The following is an 8,869-nucleotide window of genomic DNA, read 5'->3' as shown; positions in this document are numbered from 1 at the left end:
GACCTTCAATCTTACGTTGGCGTTTAATACACTAATATTTCCTAAAGTGAGTATTAGCTCTCCCTTTTATTTTATAATATATATATCTTATATGTGTATTATATATTACATACTTGACATCGAGATCAAACACAAGGAGAGGATAATTACCAAACATGAAACTACCATTAGTGAATTATGTAGAACCCTTTTTAAGTCTGTTTTCCTGATGCAGTTTTGGTTTCTCAACAGTTTAATTATTTCATTTTATAAAGGATATTGAGAAGTAACAAGAGGCTTTCATCCATGGCAAAATTAAATTCTGAATGTGAAATTTTTCTACTGATAAGACCACTTCTGTATTCAAATGGCCTTGTTTTAATTATGTTTATAACAAAATAAATATATAAAAGGAAACTCAGATCGATACATAACATATACAGTACATTGCTATTTACTGTATTCTTTTTGGACTTTTGACGTGGAAGTTTTTTGTTATAAAATCAATAAATATGAATTCAAAATTCTTAACCTTATCTCACAAAATATTCAAAATTATAATGACAATGATAGTAAAGATAATAAGAATTATATGAAAATCCTATTATATGCGTTTCGCACTTTTATATAATAAGAAATGCGAAATTCTCCGGATTTATAATAGGTACTTTCATTTCAGTTGTGTTTATAGCCATCTTATACAACTCAATACTCAAAATTATATTTTTCTAAAGAATTTTTGGCCTTATTTTAGTTTTTGCTCTTTTTCTTTTTAGGTGATTATACTTCTCAATGTCACACATTATTAATTTATTAATCATATAACAAGTGAGACGAATTAAATGAACTAAAATAAATATGGTAATTAAAGTTACAATAATTAAAAGATAAAGTTTCTAGTCTTATGAAGAAAACCTATTTGTTGAATGGACCGTTAATCGCCAAATGGGCAATACTGGGACCTCTAGTCTATTAAACCAATTATTCAAATTGTTATGCAGGAACATTAATGGACGATATTGTTGTTGGTGATTATTTGACTTACTGACGTTGGTGTTCATTTACTGATAATTGTGACTGTAATGTCATATATTATTTCCCTATTTCTCTTGTTCGTCTCAAAATAAAAATATATCACAGAAATAATCTCAAAATTATCTACCCCTTGTCAATTGCATGCCAGCATACTGCGAAGACTTAATTGTGAGTGAAATATGACGTTTTCAATTTTGTGAAATATGCAATGACGTAATTGAAAAATCTTAGAACTAACTAAAAAGTCTGTGTTTGTTAGAAATGTCTACAAAAAGTAAAACAAAATAGTGCGATACGTTCATGATCATGAATGCAACATCAATCATTTGTTTTTTTATACATCTATGATGCGCCCAAGCATCCTTTATCTTCATATACATACTTCTGTAGCTTATCAGTTGGTTATTCCTCAGTATCAAAATAGTATACTAATCTTGGTGCCATGTTTGATAGATATTGATGTGTAACATGAAAGGAAATTAGACATGGCAAATGAGAGGTGTGACTAAACTTTGACACTGTACTTCGATCGTTGAGCGTTGTAATGGGCGTTGTATAGCTCAGCTGTTGTGAACAACCAATGGAAAAGCATATTTATACCATAATAATACGGGAAAGTTACGCCTACAGTGACAAATGTCACTTTTCAGGTCAATCAACTGCTTTTTTGATCAAATATCACTACACAGTGGTATTCTTTTATATTTTCACCATAGTGCAAAACTTAAATACATGAGTGAAATTACACCATACTGGAGCATATTTTGTTTTGTACATTATTTATAAAATAAGCTACTTTTTATTGTATGAACACATGGCGGCCATAATTATGAAACTGATCTACTTAAATCTAATAGTATTGAAGAAAATGCTTTAAAAAAATCACTGAATGAGCAGTAACAATATGAGACCATTGGAATTTCATCAACGCCGTCAGCAAGACATCAGGGATGATTTGAAGTTTTGCTGTTGCAATCATGTTTGTTATATTGACCCCTGTGCCATATTGTGACCCATTGTAGTTTTGCACATTATGACGCGCCCACTCTTAAGGCTATTCAGACTTGTGTCTACTTACTGTAATCAAGCCATTGGGCAGATGGCATTGATATGAAATAGAGCTGTTATTGGTGCGAACTAGAGAAGTCTGGCTATATAGTAGATCGTAGATCAATGTACAACTAAGCTGTTGTCCTAATAAATGTTATCTGTCTGACCTACTTTACATCAGGTCTAGACGATTGTTAAATGTCTGGAATAACATAATAGTAATATTTTTACTTCTAACTTCTTCCTGTTATAAATCTTTAACAAAGCTTCGTATTCTATAATTTACGAACTCGAGTACATTTTCACTGGTCATATTCACTAACTATTGCATCATTCCTAATTATGTTGACAGAGCATAATTTTTACCTTAACACACACTTGATACAAGGATTTGGTTAGATCGTTAATAGTTATTCTGATAAAACCTGGGCTACATCTGTGTAAATAAATATATATATATATATATATATATATATATATATATATATATATATATATATATATATATATATATATATATATATATATATATATCTGCAAACGATCACCGTACATCAGACCAAAGTCTCAACATATGTTCAATGAGATGACGAGATTGAAAAAGAATTGTTCTAAAAATTGATGCTCTTCCTTCTTTCGAAGGAATCTGAGGTACTCGTAAAGTCCAGTTGATTACATTTCAAAGGTTTCATTTTTAAATTTCATAATTTTCATCAACTTTTAACTGACTTTGTTCCTTTGAGGTCTTAATTTTTCTCGGTTTCTTAGACCAATTCAGTTTCATCAGCTAATGACTCTCTCCATCATACTCAGCGAGCAACAAAGTCTGAGATTGCTAATCTTCACAATGTTTGTTGAATTTCATGGCTAGGGATTAGATGACTGCCTAATTTATTCAAAAGAATTAGACATAGGTAAGTTACATTCGTATGATCTAATATACCATGGCTTCATATATTCATTTATCTTTTGTATTATAGAAATATGCTTTCATACTATTCATTATCTAACTTTTCAATCACGTAACCACATACTTTCAACCATACATATCTTGCAACTACATCGTCCGTAATATTCTTGGCCTTGGTTTCATATTAAAAGCAATGGACTATAAAATGTTTAACCTAACACACTCTTCTTCTAGTCTAAGTTCATATCAAATTAAATAAGGCAAAGGAAAAAGAGAAGGCTAGACTTTAACTTCAAGGAAATACAATAGATGAGAAGGTAAACTTAACTAGAATTATTTGTCAGCTCTGTGATTACACGAAGTCGGTGACCCAATGGAAATCTACTGGCTATTGTCGGTGGCGGTTTAGATTAAAGGGAAAAATTTCTTGGCTGTTGGACAGTCGAGGCTGATAGAGGTTGTGTAGTCTATCAGTTTTATCTAATACATTTCACGACGATAGTCTCACAAGGCGATAACAGGAACTCATAATTTGGGGAACTAAAGGTAAAAGCAGAAATATATAGGCCGTTTTTAATTCCCCGTCGGCTCTATAGCAAAACAAGCATCGACAACTACTGATATTGTGATACCAGTCTACAGAAACCAAGTAATCTATGCAGAATAAATCATCAGAAATTATTTTAATCGTTATACAAACTACGGATTACAGAAATCATGACATGGTGTTTCCCGAAGAATTAGACAGACGAAATATTTTCATAAAGAAAAAATATCTTCAATGTTTCCAGGTTCAAGCAAGAAAGAAGATTATAAAAAAACTGTTATTAATTGTTACATGAGATGCAACCTTCATATTCCTTTCCACACATTTTTTGTACTTAGTAAAGGTGTATACGCGACTTGGATTTACCATGGAAGAATGTACTTAATATAATATTTATAATAATGATTATACTATTACAACTTCTGTTTGAACTTGTACCAATAACAGTAACAATGTTAATAATAGTAACAAACACAAAGAGCCACAAGGATGGTAATGAATAAATACTAGTAAGATTTTCAATAAAATTATGCTACTATTATTGCTAGTAGTCTTCTCAATAATAATAATAATGAGGATGATGATGTTGATTATTATTATTATTATTATTATTATTATTATTATTATTATTATTATTATTATTATTATTATTATTATTATTATTATTATCATTATTATTATGAATGAAATGAGGTACATATAATTGTAGAAATCAGCATTGATTATATGATATCAAAACATAACTACAATATAAAAAAATATCATTGAGAGATTGTAGATTAAATAAGAAAATATTATAAAGAATGTTGATGTGGAAATGTGTGATATGTTAAAAAATTAATGAAATACAAATGGAAGTGAAAATGTATTCAAAAGTAAACATTTAAGATAAATATAAAGGATAATAAAGGCAAGGAAATATATGGCATATTGCGGTCTAGGATATAGCTATAGACCGTATGATATTATTATTATCATTATTATTATTATTATTATTATTATTATTATTATTATTATTATTATTATTATTATTATTACAAGCTAGGCTATAACCCTAGTTGGAAAATCAAGATGCTATAAGCCCAAGGGCTCCAACAGGGAAAAAAAAAAGCCCAGTGAGGAAGGGAAACAAGGAAATAAATAAACTACAAGAGAAGAATAAACAATGAAAATAAAATATTTTAAGAACAGTAACAACATTGAATTAGATCCTTCACATATAAACTATATAAACTTCAAGAAACAAGAGGAAAAGAAACAAGACAGAACAGCGTGCCCGAGTGTACCCCCAAGCAAGAGAACTCTAATCCAAGACATTGGAAGGCCATGGTACAGACGCTATGGCACTACCCAAGAACAGAGAACCATGGTTAGATTTAGGAGTGTCCTTCTCCTAGAAGAGCTGCTTACCATAGCTAAAGAGCCTCTTCTACCCTTACCAAGAGGAAAGTAACCACTGAACAATTACAGTATAGAAGTTAACTCCTTAGGCGAAGAAGAATTGTTTGGTAATCTCAGTGTTGTCAGGTGTATGAGGACAGAGGAGAATATGGAAAGAATAGGCCAGACTATTCGGTGTATGTGTAGGCAAAGAAAAAATGAGCCGTAACCAGAGAGAGGGGGGATCCAATGTAATAACTGTTTGGTCAGCCAAAGGACCCAATAACTCTCTAGCGGTAGTATCTCAAGAGGTGGCTGGTGGAGAGGAAAAGCCGGGGCACATATTTACTTGTAAGATGCCACTGGGTGCTAACCCAAGAAAAACGTATAGGAAGTCCATCAAAGGAAGTGGTTTGATATAAAACAAGGGCGATGGAGATAAGGGAAGTATATAGGAGGAAGGACGGTTACAGTTGATAATGACGTCCTGTTCGCAGGTATACCAACGCTTTGCACACTATCAAGTAGTGTGCGCATGGACATCTTAAGCTGTGGAATTATATAGACCTACAATATTTAAAAAAGAAAAATTATGTTAAACAATTACCGCCCCCTCTCAGGAAAAATTTTTTTTTTCTCGTTTAGATGAATAATCTCTCAATATTCCAGGAATAATCAGGACAGGTCTCTAATATTAGCAAGAGTCAATATATCCCCCTATATGGGATAAGCCGTTGCAGCTCCACTGCCAAGCTTTTGGAATCCTCTTAACATTTGCCTTTTAAAGGAAAACTACTTCTTTACCCTCCCTCGGTGTTAAATCTCGCGTTTTTCTTTTTTTCTTTTTCTTAATAGATAACGGGGTTACTCGTTCGTCCCATCGATCTATAACGGGTCTAAGTTCATATTTTTTTTTTTTATAATATACTAAATGTTTTTGATTGATAAATTTTTCCCTCCAAATCATAGTTGATTGCTGCATTATGCTAAAAATGGTCAATGACCAAACTCTTATCAATGTCGTAAAGTGAGAACAAACAACAGCAAATGCAACTGTTTCTAGTCCACTGCAGGACAGAGGCCTTATACATGTCTGGGGTTTGGTCATTTCATCACCACAATGGCCACTGAGGATTGATGATGGTGGGAGAATGTTCTGATCGCTCAGAGCAAACCAGTCTTGCATGGGTGGCCATAACTAGTACAGCTTTGCTGATCATTGCGATACGCAAACCCTTTCACCACGTTAAGGTATCCCCACTCATAAAATAAGGGCACCTGGTACCAAATTGTCTATCATCAAATTGATAAAGATATCAACACAAGTGAAAATAAATAAAAATTACACCTGGTTCTGATCTACGTCGTAAAAAAAAAAAGTATGATACATTAACTTTGATTTCGATTTTACGTAGGGTGTAAAGTTAACGTAGAATTGTAGTGCAAATCAATATAAGTTATTTTGAATGCATTGGAAATCGTTGTTTAATACTACTAGGGGTATGAAATTGTGACTAACACATTATAAAAATAGTTCAATGAATAAAGTATAATATTTACTTTCCTATGACAGAAAACTTTGCTGGTGTATCAAACTGACAACTTTCTTAATTAGGATTGAAATTAATATTTGAAAAAAATAGGCTTATGCTATGCAAACTATGTCAACTTCCTTGATAAAAGATTAAAAATGATATTATAAAAGAAAACTTTGGCACTCCTAAGCCTGTGTCAACTTCCATAATAGTATATTGAAATTGATAATACAAGAGAATGCTTTGCTATGCACAACAGTATGTCAAATTTCTTAATAAAAGATTAAAATTATTATCGCATATAAAAATCAACCAGGACGTTTAAAATTTTTTTTTATCCTTCAGCGGATTTTATTTCATATATGTAGCCTAATCCTTTTAATAATTCTTTTTTCAACTAGACTTGTAGCTTAGCAAGATAATAATAATAATAATAATAATAATAATAATAATAATAATAATAATAATAATAATAATAATAATAATAATAAGAAAATGCCTTTCCTCCATTAAGATCACAGTCATAATAGCTTTGAAAACATGCAAGCACGTGTTTTCAACGTGTGGTATCCATATCACGAGTCAGATGTATTATTATTATTATTATTATTATTATTATTATTATTATTATTATTATTATTATTATTATTACTTTCCAAGCTACAACCCTATTTGGAAAAGCAGGATGCTATAAGCGCAGGGGTTCCAATAGGGAAAATAGCCAGATAGGAAAGGAAACCAGGAAATAAGAGAATTAAGATAAAGTATTTCAAGAATAGTAGCACCATTAAAATAAACATTTCATATATAAACTATAAAAACAAGAATAGAGTACAATGGTTTGATTTTAGAGTGTCCTTCTCCTAGAAGAGCTGCTTACCATAGCTAAAGAATCTCTTCTACCCTTGCAGAGAGGAAAGTAGCCATGACCAATTATGAACAATATATGCATAGATGTTACAATTTTTACATGAAAAAAAATACATGAATAGTTTTTATATCTTGCAGGGGGTTCATTAGAAGAACAATCAATAACTATTGTATCAATTACCTCATAGTACTGACATACTTCGAATACAAGCAATGCATTTATTATGTTTAGGTATCATAAGGATAATTTTCATGATATTCATATAAGGCATTATTCATTACGTACATGCTATATGAGATTACATCCGAGTCTCCAACATCTGATGAACTCCTTCATTTGAGCTTTCTCTGTAATTATTCAATAAAATTAATGAAAATTGTTTTATAACATTTTGTAGACCATCAAGCAAACATGTATATTTTCACGAGGGAATCCATACTGTGTTTAACCTCATAAAGATTCGATAGTATGCATAGATATCAGTCTCAATACACATCTAAGAGTACACAGATTCCGGGAAAGTTATTACTGCTATTCATGTTTATGTAACCATAGAATTTACTGTGCTATATACAAAACTATTTTCAATTCCTCATATCGTTTGGGTGAGAAGCTTCGGGTCTCTCTGATAAACGTGAATTCAAAATCGAGGACGCCATCGCAGCAATCAACATAAAAGTGGCTCTAGTACTAGGCCGTTGGAAGAGGAACGTGCTAAACGCTATGTAACCCTAACCGACGCTAGGCTTAGTTGTCTTAAAATAGCTTCGTTTTGTTTACTTCTTTCTCTTATTTCCTTCTTTGTATATAAGCAAATCTTATTCCATCGCGGCAGAGTAACTCGTTCGATTTTACCCTGTCGAAATCGGGACTGTGACGTGAGAAAACAAGCTGTAATATGTTTGAAATATCCTAAGAACTAGTTTCCGTCACGCAATCTCTTGAAATATTTAGCATGGATATGAAATATAACGGGTTGTATTTTTCACAAGAAAAATGCAACTTTTATTAATGGACTCAGCAACCCTTTGTGACTCCTCAGTGCCTGTGACACACATTCAAGACTAACTTATAGATCTTAGCTTTCCAACTGTCAATGTTTGGTATTCTTACACCGGAACATTTAATTCAAACTAAAGTATGTGGCATTTATTTATTTTGCTCAATCTTATGCGGCTATTTGATGTGATATGATGTAATTCCATAATCTTGGTTCGACGTCGAAACGTCGATTACAGTTTAACTAACAAAGTCTTGACTGATCGCAGACTGCGCGTGCGTGTTCGTTGAATCCTTGTGTCTTATGCAAACAGAGGAATAAATTCTAATTCATATATTTTCTTCCTTGCATGCTTTCTCTTAGTCCACCAAAATCAAATTGCTTTAACTTATATTCATCAAGAATAAAGGCACACCGTACCAGAGTGATGTAAATGCCGGGTTAGCATACTTGAATTCGGCAGAAGTATCTAGGAAATGCATTGTTGCACATCATGTCAAATTTAATCATAATAGCTCCATGCTTCTTATTGTGAAACGAAAAACAATGAATTGTTTATTAC

The sequence above is a fragment of the Palaemon carinicauda genome, chromosome 28 (genome assembly GCF_036898095.1).
Source record: "Palaemon carinicauda isolate YSFRI2023 chromosome 28, ASM3689809v2, whole genome shotgun sequence".
In the NCBI taxonomy this organism is placed as follows: Eukaryota; Metazoa; Arthropoda; class Malacostraca; order Decapoda; family Palaemonidae; genus Palaemon; species Palaemon carinicauda.
Note: the sequence above shows the minus strand (reverse complement) of the source record.